Raw genomic sequence first — 15,053 nt, forward strand, 5'->3', positions numbered from 1 at the left:
ACTCCACACCATGTTCTTGGGCAATCGTGGTGCCGTAACTGCCAAGCAACACCTACACACAAACGTCACTCACCATCCAGCTCTATGCAACACCACAACTTCCCTAGATCCTGCCTATTAATTCTCTACCTAGTCTAGCTTCTGGAGCGTGCCAGGCTTGGAACGACTTTAAAGGCAGCAACTTTGGTGGCCGAAACCCCGAAACTATATATAACTATGTTTAAGGCAGTTATATGTTTTAATGACCGTAGTTCCTGGTGTAGTCAAAACCCTGTGGTTTTGCTCTTAAGGTAGGGGGTGTTATGACATTAGGGTTGTATGTTTGTTTTGGGGTGTGTTTCTTCTCTCTCTCTCTCTACTTTCTCAGGTAGTGGCCCTTCCCCTCTGCCTCTGTTGCATAAGAGAGTGGCAGCAGGTGTACCTGATTACTCAAGGCTTGGATTTTAAGAAGGCTTGGATTTTTCACAGCAGTCTCTCTTCTTTCTTGCTGTTGAGACCACACTGCAGAACAGACCAGGAGCTGCAAACCAGTGAGAAGGTAGCCGTCATCCAGCTAGCCCAACGGATAGTGGACCGGATGGCAGACCGTTAGCTGGTGAGCTTGGGGTGTGACACTGAGCTCAATGAGTCCCGAACTATGTGTCTGGGTTAGCTTCCTCAGTGGAGGGAGGACTTTAGTTGCATACTTGTTCAGTCAGTGTTGAACATAGCCCCTTTTTAGTTTTTAAACCTGTGTTGATTATCGCCTCACCTTGCTTTCTTCTTTTGAGAGAGTAGTTTTGTGTTGGTTTACACTTTTGTCAATATTGTAATAAATTTTTTGGTTTGCACGTGACCCTGGTTCCCTGTCCTCTTATGCCCTGGTTTTATTATACACATTATTGCTCCTCCTCCCTCTGGACTTTCCATCTGGAGGAACGTAACAGTAGGAAAGGCTTGTCAAAGCATATTTTCATGAAAGACTCTCCTTTTATACACAGTACTCACACTTGTTATCTCTAACAAGTGATACATGCATACAACCGTCACTAAGTTCAATTTTTAAGGAGCACACATGGGTTTGAAGATGAGGAAAGGCAGCATGAAGGAGAAATAGCTACACTGTGTAAAGTACCATGTAAAAATACTTGTCATTAGATTCAATAAAGAACTTAAAATTAAATTTTTGTACAAATAAGGTATCTCAAGGAAATGGGATTTTTTTTTTAAATGCTTTTTTTTTTTTTTTTTTCAATTCAATACATGTTGTGTTTGTTATTGTTCTGTCCGTAAGAATAGTGTGATCTTATTATGCCTTCATCATGATGTTTTGGATTAGAGTCCGACTGACAGAAGAGTTTTAGGACCGATACCGATTCTGATATTTGAGGATTTTAAAATATTTCAATATATCGGCGATATTATTTTCTTTGCAGAAAGACCCAACATTAATAAAGATTATGCCTAACATGTTATGAGACGTCATCAAGATAACATGACATAATGCAGTTTAAAAATAAACTTTTTTGTTGTTGTTATAAATAGTACTTTGAACAAAAGTTCAGCTGTGTTTGTTTGTGGTCCCAACAACAGGTGTTGCTAACAGTGGAGTCGGAGAGTGCCCTCTGGTGAACAAGCAATGCAACGACATAACACGATGAACATAAACGTGAAGGATTTGGCTCTCCCTTTTTTAATTGCCATTTATCAGATGTTAAAAATACTGATAGAAATTTATGTGCAATAAACTCATATCGGCTGATAAAATTGGCATGGTGATTTATCGGTCAGGCTGTAGATCAACTAAACACTGTACATGTCATGCAGTATTTTGGCCAGTACTGTACTGAGGTTTGAGTATTTGATTTACACCGCACTACCAATGAGAAAAAAATCGTTTAAAGCTGGTTAGGTAAGATAGACTTAACTTGAAGTAGGCACAATGGCTAGTGAATGAGACCATAAACTCATTAGGAAAGTGTTTAGTTAGGTAATGAATCACCTGAGAAGTAGGGTCGTTTTACCATTATTTCTAATGGAACCGGACTTTTTTTGCAACCAGAAGAGTCGCCCCCTGCTGGCCGTTCCACAGAATGTAGGTTTAAGGGAAAAATATTTTTGGCTGGTAAATTTTATCAGGTTACCTGCCATTAGCAGATGAGCCAACAAGTTCATTTTGGACTCAGGTCTGGTTTCTATATACAGATGAATTATAAGGTAATTTTAAGTTGACTTAAATGTGTAACAGTAGCACAGTTAAACCCTGGTGAAACAAAGGTGTATACTTTATTTCCCTATTTTTGATTTTTATCAGTTTGTTATTTTCTAAAAATTATCTTTTTTCTTTAGAGTAATCAAATATATTGTATATTATAATATCATACACCAGGTGTGCATCTTTCACAGTCCCCTTCAGTGTCCCCCTTGGATGGAGCAGTGACCCCATAGAAAGGCACTTTTGGACCCATTTGACCCCCTCCTGGACAGACTGGACTCAAACACTGCAATATTAGGCAGAATGTTTAAATTGAAACAAAAAGTAAATTCAGTCAAATTCTCAGGCTACCAAATGAATAAGATATTTCACATGTAGTCACGGTAATGGGTTTCATTCATTTACATATGAAATATGAGCCTTCACCCTTGCACCCTCGCCCATCAGGCCCATGACACTGATCAGCCAGTACTGGTAAACCAAGAGGAGAGATTTATCTACCAACACCTTTTGAATTATTCCAATCTGTAGAAATAACTTCTACCTCCCTCAGTGCCTTAGAAGCATTTTAAAAAAGACTGGTCTCCTGCCGGCTTGGCTCATTCTAATCTACATGGATAATTGCACGACTTGAGGTCTAAATACAGACACAGAGGGCCAGCAGGGTGCCTATTCTTCTCATAGATAATAACAGTGTGCATATAAATATTCCTGTCACAGGCACTCAGTACGTGTTAGACAGAGAATGGGCTGAGGGTGAAGCAAAAGCACATGCAACGAAAGCTATGTTTGCGGTTTCAAATTGTGCTAGTTACTACTCTGCAATCCTAAGGAGAAAATCTATGGTTATTTACTGTGATTGAAAGGGAATTAAGTGATTGAAAAGGAATTAAGTGATCTATAACTCTAACTATCCTATTTATTGCGACTTGTACAAACTACAACAATAGTGTGATGTCTGTGGCATCTTCTTAACTGCTTCGCCCTCCTTGATTTTCAGTGGGTTATAATTGGTCCCAACAATTGAGCCCATTTTCATTAGACACAAATGAATTGGCTTATCACAGCAAATATACAACAGAAAGCTCTATAACGCAAATACTGGACAAACTTGCAATACACTAGTAATACTGCTTTGTGTTGATCTTTGGTGTTTGTCGACAACACTGTTAATCCTTCATGGATATAGCCATTTTGTGCTACAGTGCAGTAAATTGATTACTTTAAAGGATGAGCAAACACAGATTTCATGCATTTTGTCCTTACATCCTAAGACAGATCTATCTGCTTTCTTTGTGCGAATGAATGACTCCATTTTAATGCTATTACCTGTGTCTTCTGACTTAGCTGTGGTTTGTCTGGCTGACAACCAGAAACTCCACACTGCCACTAGACCCCTGCCAGACCTGGCGACAGCAGCGAGATTCAAGACCTGGCTAATTAGGCTTGGACTACACTTGCTCCAGGATCCCACTGGCATAATGATTACCAGTAAGTGTAAAGAGTGTTTTGGAAAACAAACTGAGCAATAATCAACTCCAACACTGACAAGTGTTTTATTTATTTAACTCCAACAAAATAAGAACCTAGTATTCATGCTGCATCATTGTTCTCACTGGTATAGCTTTTGTTTAAGTTGGTCTTTCTGTCTCACAAAGGTGACAATCTGAATCCAGGTTAAGTCTGTTTTGTTTAACTCTTAATCCTGATCATCCTTGACTGATTAAACTATTGAGTTTTAGTATTTAGTATGTTCATTTATTCAATTCCTCTTGTGTTTTTAAAAATATCTGATCTGCATTTATTCACAGTTTTAAATGATTATGGCCTATTGATGATCCCTTTGTTAGAGGTGTACTCCAGTGATATACTGTAATTATAATACAAAATTCACTGGTTGCTAAATTTCCAATGATGAAACTCAATAGCATCTTTTCCATGTCTGGGAATGTGAGGCTTCAGAGAAGTGGGTATTTACCAGTTTGTAATGCAGGCTTTCTATGAAATAATTTAAGCCCTCAAGCCCAAGCAAAAGTAACCATAATACTGTACCATTAACTTGTAATGAGAAAAGCCATCTACATGTGTAAAATCAGTGAAATGCCCCTTTTCCAAAAAGGGAAGTTAGCCTAAATGTAAATATTAACAAACCCATTTAAAACCAACAAAGCTGTATCATCCATGGATGAACACTCCATTTTGTTGTTTCTATTGTTAGCAACAACCAAATGAAGTGCATATGAAAATTAAATACTGCAAAGAAAGTGTTCGACTCTGGTCACTAAATCGGTCATTAAATCATAAAAATGTAATAGTTTATGTGACTATCGTTTTGACTTATATATATTTTCCTTTGTTTTTGGTTCCTGGTAAACCGTGTGTGTGGTACGTTCAGTTCAGTTGTGAGATGAGCTAGATGCTCAGGTGGCAGCCTAACAGTGTTAAGGTTATGTATTGTGTTCGCTGCTGCAGAGGAAATAAAGTTACTGTTTACAGTGTGAACTGATCAGACCACTGGTTGCCAACTATGTACTATACTACTCTCTGTGTGGAGGTACCAGCTACGAGCCATGCTGAATGAGTGTAAGGAACCAGTGCACTCCCAACTACGGTTTGGACATCTGGAAAAGGTTACACAGTTAAAGCTAGCATATTACCAACTTCAACAACTATTCAGTCATTTGAGAGTGAAGCACTTTCGCTGTATGTCTCTCTCTCTTTGTGTGCGTGCATAGTTGGGGAGAGGGTCTTTCAAGAATAGTTGAACAGCTCCCTGTGACTATTGGATTTTTAGTATATGGTATTTTTGCTTAAAATCACCATCCCTACTCTAGACTGAAAACACTTCTTTAAAAGCTTCTTAAAATGTTTTTAAAAATGATCCAATTAAGTAGGGAACTGTCTTCCGCTAGATTGAGTAGGCCTACACATTGTGTCTTTGGGTCAGCTGCTACATTAGCCTATTTTCAATTACAATTTCTAATAAACAGGCTAATATTTCATGTTGGAGTCAGAGCAGATCTGTGCTTCTGTATGGAAACATGGCAATGTTGCAGATTTCAAACAATACCAGAAACACTGACTGCTGCTGTGAACGCAGCTGGCTGGTGATGTGCTGGTTGTGTGGGGTTTTTTTCTCCCTCCATTTGGCCACATACCTGAGCCAATGATGTGAAAGAATGTGCAGCTACTTTGATGGAGAGCTTAATGGTCTCTGTATTTCATGTGGTACAGGTATATAATGCCTCCCTGAAGCGAACCACCAACTGTGGTGCACAAAATAGCTTTGAAATGTTTCCAGTAATTGTTCCTGCTTCACACAGAGACGAAAGGCAAACATTTGTAAGACGAAAGATTTTTCCCTTGAAAGGCATGTATACGGTTTTCTTTTCACATCTTGTGTTAAGATCCTGATTATAAAAATTTGCCTGGATGCTGTGGTCTTGTCTTTGAGGCCATAAGTACACAAATTGACTCAATTTGAAAATGAAAAATGTTTACTCTTACAGGAACTCATGCTTTGCTATTCATCAAACATCTTGCTTATGACTTTGTATGCTGGCTCCATTTGTCTTCACACAGCAGGCAGAAATTAATAAGTCAGTCCTCCTTACTTTCTGGCACACACCTAAGGATATTACTGAGCTTGCATGAAAGACACGGAAGACTGATTCAAATGGCTAATAACTAAGTAAAAAGTGGAAACTGTTTATATGACCATAATTATTTATAAAAAAAATGTTATATCATAAGAAATAATTACAAAGCAGCTTGTACACGATGAGTAGGTCCCAAACAAGTGTTTAATGAGACATTCACTTTAAAGCATTCTGATAGTTATCATGAAGGAAATTCAGCAATTTTCCTTACATACTATTCTTTGGAGAAACCTTTCAACTTGTTAATTGATTATTTAGTGATTATTAACCTTTTTATTTTCAACAGAGCTGCATGTTAAACCAGTTGCGATGTACATCTCCCGCTCTTTAAACTTTTGGATTTCACTTTTAAGTTTAGCTTTGTGACTTCTTGTCCACAGAGAAGAACTTTTACCCTTACTCTTAACCAACACTAGTACCTTTCGACATATTGGATACTACATCTACATCTACCAACCCAATCACTGTGATTTATTTGTTGTTCCCTTGGTTGTCTCTTTTCTATTGAGTGTTTAATTCTTCTTTGGGATGTTTGTCCATCTTGTTTTTCCTTATTATCATTTAATCAACCTGGTCTCATGGGATATACATACATCTTACTACATTTTTGCAGCGCCACACGTACCCTCAGGTACATTTTGCCAGAGTTTTGAGAAACAAATGTCCACAGGGGGTGCTAAAGAGAAGGACTGTACTGGAACACTACGATCACATTGCTGTAATAGACTTTTGCTGTAGTTGACTTTTTGATTTCTATTATTAAAAAGGCCTTAACCTTTAGACAAGAAACCAAACACAACATATCAATCCTTGAGATAGAACTAAGACTGCAACCAAGACTTGACTGCTGCTCTGGCTTATATGCATTTTGCTGATTACCCTGCCAATCAGGTCTGCAGCCCTGGAGATCTATTTTAGAAAATAGATAAAACAATTTAACAAATAACAACTACTACACTCAAGTGCATCCCCTCCAGCTGATTTTAGTGCTGCAGTGTGTTTTGAATAGCCTGCATACAATAAACACAATTGTGAGAAATGAATTCATACAATACTTATATGGCCTTAGCATCTTTCGATCTCTGAAAGCACTTTATAATAGATGTCACATTCGACCACTGACACAAGGTGGAAACTGCTCATCAAAAAGGAACTAATCATTCACACACATTCACAACAGGCAGACTTAGGAGCCGGGAATTGAACCAGCAACCTTTTAGTTAGTAGACGACTGCTCTACAGCTGCCAAACTATCCCTTCAGGGTAAAAAACAAAATGTGGCTACTGTTGGCTTTGAAGTGTCATGAAACAGCCGCCTGGATGAGGTGAAAAAGTCAAACCACCATCAAACGATGATCATTATTACCATACGGTGCAGGCAGCATATCTGCAGTCGCCATACACCTTTTGATTATTTATCCACAAATATGTATTAATTACAAGTTTCATGAAATAATAATGCCCCAGTTCAGAAGAGGATTATGTTGCTGTGGTCCTGAGAAGTTTTGATGTTTACCATAAAACTAGTTCAGCACTGAGATCCATTGAAGCCATAAATACAAGCTGACCACAGCTGTCAGCCTCAACAAAAGAGCAACAAAAAGAGCCACACACTTTTTAAATCTACCTTTTTAAAAGGGGAGAGTGTGGCAGTGGAAGTTCTGGATGATTTAAATCGCCACCAATGGGCCAGAATGGGGCCGGCATTTCTTTTAGAGGTAAAAGGTAAAATATCACTGAAGCTAAGCAATCAATTTAGTAGTGGTATGACTGGTGTGAAAATTGTGAGAATAAGTATAAAGTGGGACACTGCTGGTGTCATATATACATTTTTGGATAAAATTGATAAAAAAAGAAATATCGTTTGACATTTCAGTGGGAACGCCCCCTTAGGTTGGACCTGGAAAGTCGGGAGAGCCTCACTAACCCCGACCTAAAAATCCAAGATGGCTGCTCTGAGCACCACCAGTAGTGAAGCTGTAGTACTGTTTATCACACTTCTGTCTTATTTGTGTCTCAGTAAATCAGTCGTACAAACAGTACTGTCCATATCAGCTGACATGTTGCTACGGTGTTTGTATGTGCAAAATACAGCATAATGCATTGTTATCAGCTGGTATTGTTAGCAATGGCAAGAGGCGTCCATCTTTCCAACTTAAATCTGTTGTTGTATTGGGACGTAGCCAAATTGAACATGATGTCATTCTTAGCTCCGACTTCTGAGGTAAATGGAACGTAGAATTAAACTGTATTGTAAAGAAAATACTAAGCTTATAGTACAAAGTAAATACAATTAAAAGTTTACATTAAAAGGTATCATTGTGTGCATCAATACATGACTTGCACCTTTCTACTTGGCATACAAAAGAAAAGGCTATAAAATAAATATTATTCAATGTTATTGGAGATCATTACTGCAGCTTAACAACAAAAGCAGGATGAATGTGTGTGTGCTCATACATAACCAATAATTATTGGTAATTGTGTCACCCTGTGATGATGTGAGGCAGGGAACAGTAACAGTTGTTTAACATTATTTTATGCCTCCTTCACAGTAGTCTAAGAAGGGTGTGTAAACTGATGCAGTCCCTATCACGTGTTGTATCATTGTAGGTATGATGGAAAAAATTAAGACTAATATGATCATTTCAGCTGATATTGTATCTGTATAAATGTTTTGTTTTCAGTCTGCATTTACAAGGTACATGGTTGGAGCCTAGAACATGCTCAGAACATGGCCCACCTGCCAAGTGCTTGATCGGGGATGTTGATGGGGCAGGTCAGCCTCTGAATTCCGTTGTCTGAAAAAGTCAATATGAGTGCCAGACTGGGAGTCCAGGCTGGGCCAGCAAATTCTATTAGCTACTACTGTCAGTCGTTATGTCATGTTTTCATCCAATTGTCGTGCGAATTTTAAGCATACTTTTGAAATGTCGCAACAAAAAAAAAGAAAGAAAAGAAATTGCGAAATATGTGCCTTTCCATCAGCTGGTTTAGAGCGAATAAACTAGGCTACGGCAAGCGTCATTACGTCAGTAGTTGAAGTTATACATGGCTGTAATAAGCAAGATGTATGGGTTCCAAACCAGAAACAAAACTAGTCGCATGAACCCGAGAGCCATTGATCTTAGAAAAATGGAGAGAGGTTCTCAGAAATGTGTTTCAAGCAGGCAAGTTGCAACCAGCCATGTCTCGGCACGTAATGAGAATATCTGGTGTTATGAAAGCTTTGCATGCCTCCCGAAAATTGCATGCATCTCTAAATAATGCTTTTAAACGCTATAATATCCTTTGTGGGGTTCATCAATGGGGATAAATGATTCTAAGTATATAGCCTACTCTATTAACGTTTAGAGTCGTTAAGATTTTATTACACTCAGTAAAAGTAGCCTAGCAGTCATTGAGATTCAGCAAAAATATGCGGTGATAACCCTGTTTGATCAGTGTGCAGAGCAAAGGGGTTTAAGAGGTGAATGGATTATTCGGCAGAACAGATGATGAAGGTTACCTGCTGAGATTTGCATCCACCTCTTTTCTCGGCAGGCATGCAGAACTCTGCACAACCGGGCAAGACACTGACAGCAGAAACAGCAGATCAGTCGTGAGTTAAAAGTTCGCTACGTCAGAACTTATTCAGAAAAAGTGTTTCCATCTCCCATTTAGCGCATTAACTGTTTTTCGACAAAGGTAAAAACCACCTCAAGCAAGCGTAAAAACTTTTTTTCCTTTAGCAGATGCTGGACCACTGTGGTCATCCAGGGGTTCTGATTGGGATAGACCTGAATGTGTATCTCCACTGTAACAATATCTGTACAGTTCTTGATGTAGCACAGTACAGTGTTGGTGAAAACCTCCAGGTCTCCATGTTCAAATAATTCCCAGTTGGTATTGTCGAAGCAATCCTGGAGCTGCTGAGATGCTTCATCAGGCCGAGTCTTAACAGTCTTCGTTATGGTAAGCAGTTTTAATAAGTATGGTATATACAGGGATTAAAAGCAGTGACAAGTGGTCAGTTTGGACCAGGTGTCGTAGTGGTCTAGCTCTATAGCCCAGCTCTGGAAATCTGGAATTATGATATAAATATTAACATTTAAAGATTTTAAAGCTGTAAATAAAAATATGAAAAGAGAGAAGTTTTCAATAAATATTTTTAAAGTGCGTTTTTAATTTCAAAATTGTAACCCTAAGATTCAGTGTGTAAGATTTAGTGGCATCTAGTGGTGAGGGTTGTGTATTGCAACCATCTGTCCAGTCTACCACTGCCCCCTAACCTTTCAAAGAGCGTAGGACAGCTACGGTGGCTGACACAGCACATAAGGTGTCTCATCTGAGACAGCAGAAAGTGGCCAGTCAAGAAATTAGGTTTCTTGAGGTATATTTATTAAGAAAGTATATTTACTTGATTATTCAGTAAAACCATATTTTATTGCGACAACATGGAAAATGTAAGTGTGCCAAGAGAGTGGAACACTGTCACTGTTTCTGCACCACAGTCCATTATAAACCACACATTAGATAAAGTTTATACAAACACTGACAAGAACGTAGTGACGAAACGCGCTATGTAGCACTGTTTGTCCATTTTAGACTACTGTAGAAACATGGCGGCACACATTGCGATATCCTTGAAAGGGGGGACCCGCGGTTATGTTGATTGAAATTACTCATTCTTAGGTAATAAAAACATGATGGTTTATTATGTAAGGTCTTTCCACACCACTGAAAACGCAGTTATAGATCTTATATTGCATTTCTGTCTATAGATCCTCAGAAATATTACACACTGGACCTTTAAGGAAAGGGGTGCACATGTGTGGGCGTATATATGGATGGTGCTGCGCTGTTAGCACAGATCCCACTAGAGGTCGTTGGGCTTTCATGACAGTTTGGTCAGAAACTTGCACACCAGTAGCCAGCTCGTGGTTATTCTGTAGGGCTCTGGCAGTGTTCCTTCTGTTCCTACTCTCACAAAGCAGAAGATACCAGTCCTGCTGCTGGGTTGATGCCCTTTTACGGCCCTGTCCAGCTCTCCTTGTGTAACGGCCCATCTCCTGGTATCTCCTTTATGCTTGTGAGACTGTGCTGTGAGACACAGCAAACCTTCTTGTGACGGCACACATGGATATGCCATCCTAGAGGAGCTGGACTGTTGTACTGTGATGATTAAGTGTTCCCTTAACTGTTTTGAACAGTGTATATTTTGGATATTGGAAAGCTAATTTTTGGTTTTCCAAAATTAAAAACAAATCCTGAATGCAGGAAATAAGATAAGATAGAACATTATATATCCCGAGGGAAACTGTTATGCAGCAGTTACAATACAAATGCTAGCGCACATGTAAAAAGTGCAAAATATAAAATGTAGTCTAATATATACACAAGGCCTAAAATATAAACAATGTTAACTGTTAACTGTACTCATATTTAAAGATAAAATACTGGATCAAGATACACAACAAACAGAATCACTTCATTACTCCATGGCACTTTTCTTTTTTTAGATGTCCTTCTAACAAACAAACTGATGGCAGCATAGAAATCCAACCACATGAAACTATTGTTAGATTTGCGTGTTTAGGCTCAAAATCTGTATTAATAGCATCACAGTAATAGTGCAATAAATGACTTCTTTTTGTTGCTGTTTTGATTATGTTCTCTTTAATTAAACAGCCACTGCCCATCATGATTCAAGCATCCATCTATTCCAAAATCCATTCAAGATGACACTAACAAGGAATCTGATCTTTAAAGAAGTAATTTAGAGCAAACACAAGTCAGCTGGTGCCCCCAGCCAGTCTGACATTTATAAAGTGGACATACTGACACAGAGTGCATTCACATGTGCACTGATATTTGATTTGTATTTGATATTAATTAGTTTTAAACAGCCAGTTGTGTTAAGCTCATATCCTGAAAAGAAAAATCTGAATATAATGGCTTTCATATGAAGTCTGTAATCTGGAATTTGAACTGTATCTTGTTTATTTTTGGGTTTGGTATTAGCATATGGAGTCACAAGGATCAAAATAACAGTCCACTAACGGACACAGTTTGAATGTCAAACGGTAGAAAATTAGACTATCTCTGAAAGAACTGGCCAGAGTTTAGTTTTATATTTGGAATATCAATATGTATATAATCACACTTCAATTCAATTAATTACATGTTTGACTTTGTAATCCTAAAAAAACATTTTACATTCTCATAACTCATGCTTAATTGTCACATAGTATCATGTTAAAGCTAGAGGGGAAAACTGAAATCCATCTACTCAAAATGTAAACAAACACAGCTGTGTAGTGATATGTATTTAACAGTTTAATCCAAAAATTCAGTTAAAAATAAAACAAACTACTGTGGCTAACTTTTATGGTTTTCAAAATAAAACAAACGTGCAACAACTCAGCTTAGTCCTGAGTCACAATGATTCAATGATGGATCAGGAATCCACTATTCAACAAATAAGGCACAAACACTTACAAAATGTTTGAAACAACAAAACTGTATATTTTAAAGCCCCTGTTGTCCAACCACACAGGTGTTTTCATTTTTCTTGACCTCTTCTCAGACCACGTTGTGAGCCTGTATATAACATCTTGTTTCTTTGCTTGTTATATTTTTGTCAGTCTTATTAATACATACATACATAAATTTTGAATGACACTGCCAATTAAGTTTAACAAAAAGGAAGCATGTTCTTCCAAAGATTTAATACCTGTTACTGAAGCTTTCTCACCACCATACATAATAAATACATTTTTAAAAAATGGAATTAATTTTTGGAGTGGACTTTTTTGATGTACTTTTGTCTTTTTTTCCCACTATAAACACACACCATATTCAACATCACCCTAGAATTACAATAGTATGGATTTGGGACATAGCTATACCTAATGCGTGTGTGGGAGTTCCCATAATTACCACTTTCTTACTAGTAAATACCATTCACATCAACATTCAAGTCATAACTACGTAATTAATAATAATTAAACTTGGTGCAAAATATGTTACCCCACATGACCTGAATGCAGCATAATACTGGCAGAGATGAGATAAGAAGTTCTCATGTTTACACCTTGGTCATCTGACAGTTTTCCGGCTGCAGAGTTGGTCAGGCCAGGGTCAGAAATACTGTGAATAGGCAGTGTAGCACAGTACATTTTTGTACTGATAAGCCCCAAGTCTTGGATGATGAATGATGTGAACAGTATTAACAAGTCAGAAACTGGTAATTACAATAAGTCTGACATGACATGACATCATACTCTAGTCCTGCCCAACTTCAACCTGAGCAGAGGTCTAATCAGCCAGAGTAATTAAAAACACCCGTGTGGGTTATAACTGACAAAAGATACCGGATCACAGATACATGCAGAACTCACAATAGCTTTAAAACTGATGCTGTTTGGAGCATTACTTAGCTTGGGTACATTCAATAGTGTAAATCAGCGTTTAATGTATTGCATCTTGCCAAGCTGCTCTCATTACACATAACTTCTGAGAAATGTTTTGGAAATCCTCTCGTTTAGTTTTACCTTGAACTGTCACCGTGACAATTCCTTGGCTTGGCGCCTGTAGCGTTGGCTCAGTTCATTGTTGTCCCTGTGCAAATCCCAGATAATGGAAAATAGGCATTTTCCAGTTTGTTCTCTTCTCTGTAGTGTGTTAAAAAGAAGCAGAGAGTCTGGGGCGTGATTATTGAACATTTTATTAACTGAGCTGTTGTTGGTTCAAATTCTCCTTAATTTTAACATCCTGTGTGCCCACCCGCTCCAAAGCCTTTGTAGTCCATAATACCCTCTTGGTGACCTGCCATTACCGACTGCTTTAAATTCAACACCACTCCACAGTTGTTTTCTTTCATATTTGCATTTCATGGCTTTTCTTTTTACATTTTCACATAAACAAATATCTGTTTTGTGACTGTTGCTGAGTGATAAAACACAGGGATGATTCAGCCCTTAAACAGTTTGTGAAAGCTATTACTTTTAGTTTTCTAAACATACAGTGTCTGCGAAGAAGCCTTTGTTGTGTTGCATCCAGACTACGTTTTTTTAAAATTAATATATAAATAAAGTTAGCATGGGCAATAATAGCCATGGCAGAAATTAGCATCATCTATCTTTTATCCAGTGAGAATTAAGTAGGTGATGAGTGATCAAATATTTCTAAAATACCCCCTCTAAGGAACCATTTCAGCCAACTGAAAAATGAACACAAACATCACCCCTTTTTAAAGTCAGAGAGAGATTAGGCAAATATTTGCATCCACAATATCAACAGTCCACCTCCCCCACTGCTACCTTTGCCAGCAGTATGCATCAGATTTCTGTCCCACATTATACAAATACCTTTTAATATTCACAAGGAATCCGCACAGTAGCTGCTTGGAAATAACTTAATTCAGACTCCAACTGCTGTATAATTCTGATCTCAAAATGCAATTAACACAGAGGCCAGCCCTATTATTTCTTGGCAGTCCTAAAGTATTTCTCCGAAATGAGAAGATTGGCTGATATGAGGAGCTGTAAGATATCCCGTGTATATTAGCTGCAGTATTTACTGCATGCACCTGTAACTGTGACTTTGGGAGGAGGGGGAGGGTAGGGCTACTTTCCTGTTGAAATCTGTGTTGGAAGATTCATCTTCCTTCCTGAAGGGTTATGTGTGTCACTGAAGAGGAAATTATTAGTTATCAAGAAACCTTACTGAGCCTTCATTTAATGGTATAATGCCACTGAGCAGTGGTGATGATGAGAACCAGAGAAGCATACAGTATGTTGGTTATATAGGTAGACTGTGCATATAATTCTGCAGCAATGTTTTTTTCTTTTCTGTGTGTGTGTGTGTGTGTGCAAAAAAACCCCTATTTTTCTACCTTTAGTAAAATTATAGTGTTGTGAGTTTACAGTTGTCAAGAGAGACACTTGAAAGAGAAATACCGTCTTCTGAACAACACAGAGGAGGTGCTCTCTCTCTCAGAGAAAGTCGGACTCACCCATGTTAGATCATGTACTTCTCTCATCTCTTTGGGAGAAAGTGATCACAGACTGGACAGGTGGGTAAACATGAGAGTTCAAAACTTACTATCGGGGTAAAATTTCGAGTACATGTTTTTTTCTCATGAAAACAGGTTAATTATCATGTAAATCTAAGATAACCTCATTCGGTTTGTTGAGATAATGGGATAGTATAACACT

At 38.1% G+C, this 15,053-nt stretch overlaps 1 long non-coding RNA gene across 1 annotated transcript; it reads left to right on the forward strand.

Annotated features, from left to right (window-relative positions):
• The first annotated feature begins 430 nt into the window (after positions 1-430).
• LOC119891096 lies at positions 431-1,746 on the forward strand. Its single transcript, XR_005442395.1, has 2 exons — positions 431-595; positions 1,573-1,746. It is a non-coding gene; the product is annotated as an uncharacterized LOC119891096 (long non-coding RNA).
• Positions 1,747-15,053: the final 13,307 nt, after the last annotated feature.

This window comes from Micropterus salmoides, unplaced genomic scaffold, assembly GCF_014851395.1.
Source record: "Micropterus salmoides isolate LMB-PRFRI ecotype aquatic unplaced genomic scaffold, ASM1485139v1 Ms_hic_scaffold_7, whole genome shotgun sequence".
Classification (NCBI taxonomy): domain Eukaryota; kingdom Metazoa; phylum Chordata; class Actinopteri; order Centrarchiformes; family Centrarchidae; genus Micropterus; species Micropterus salmoides.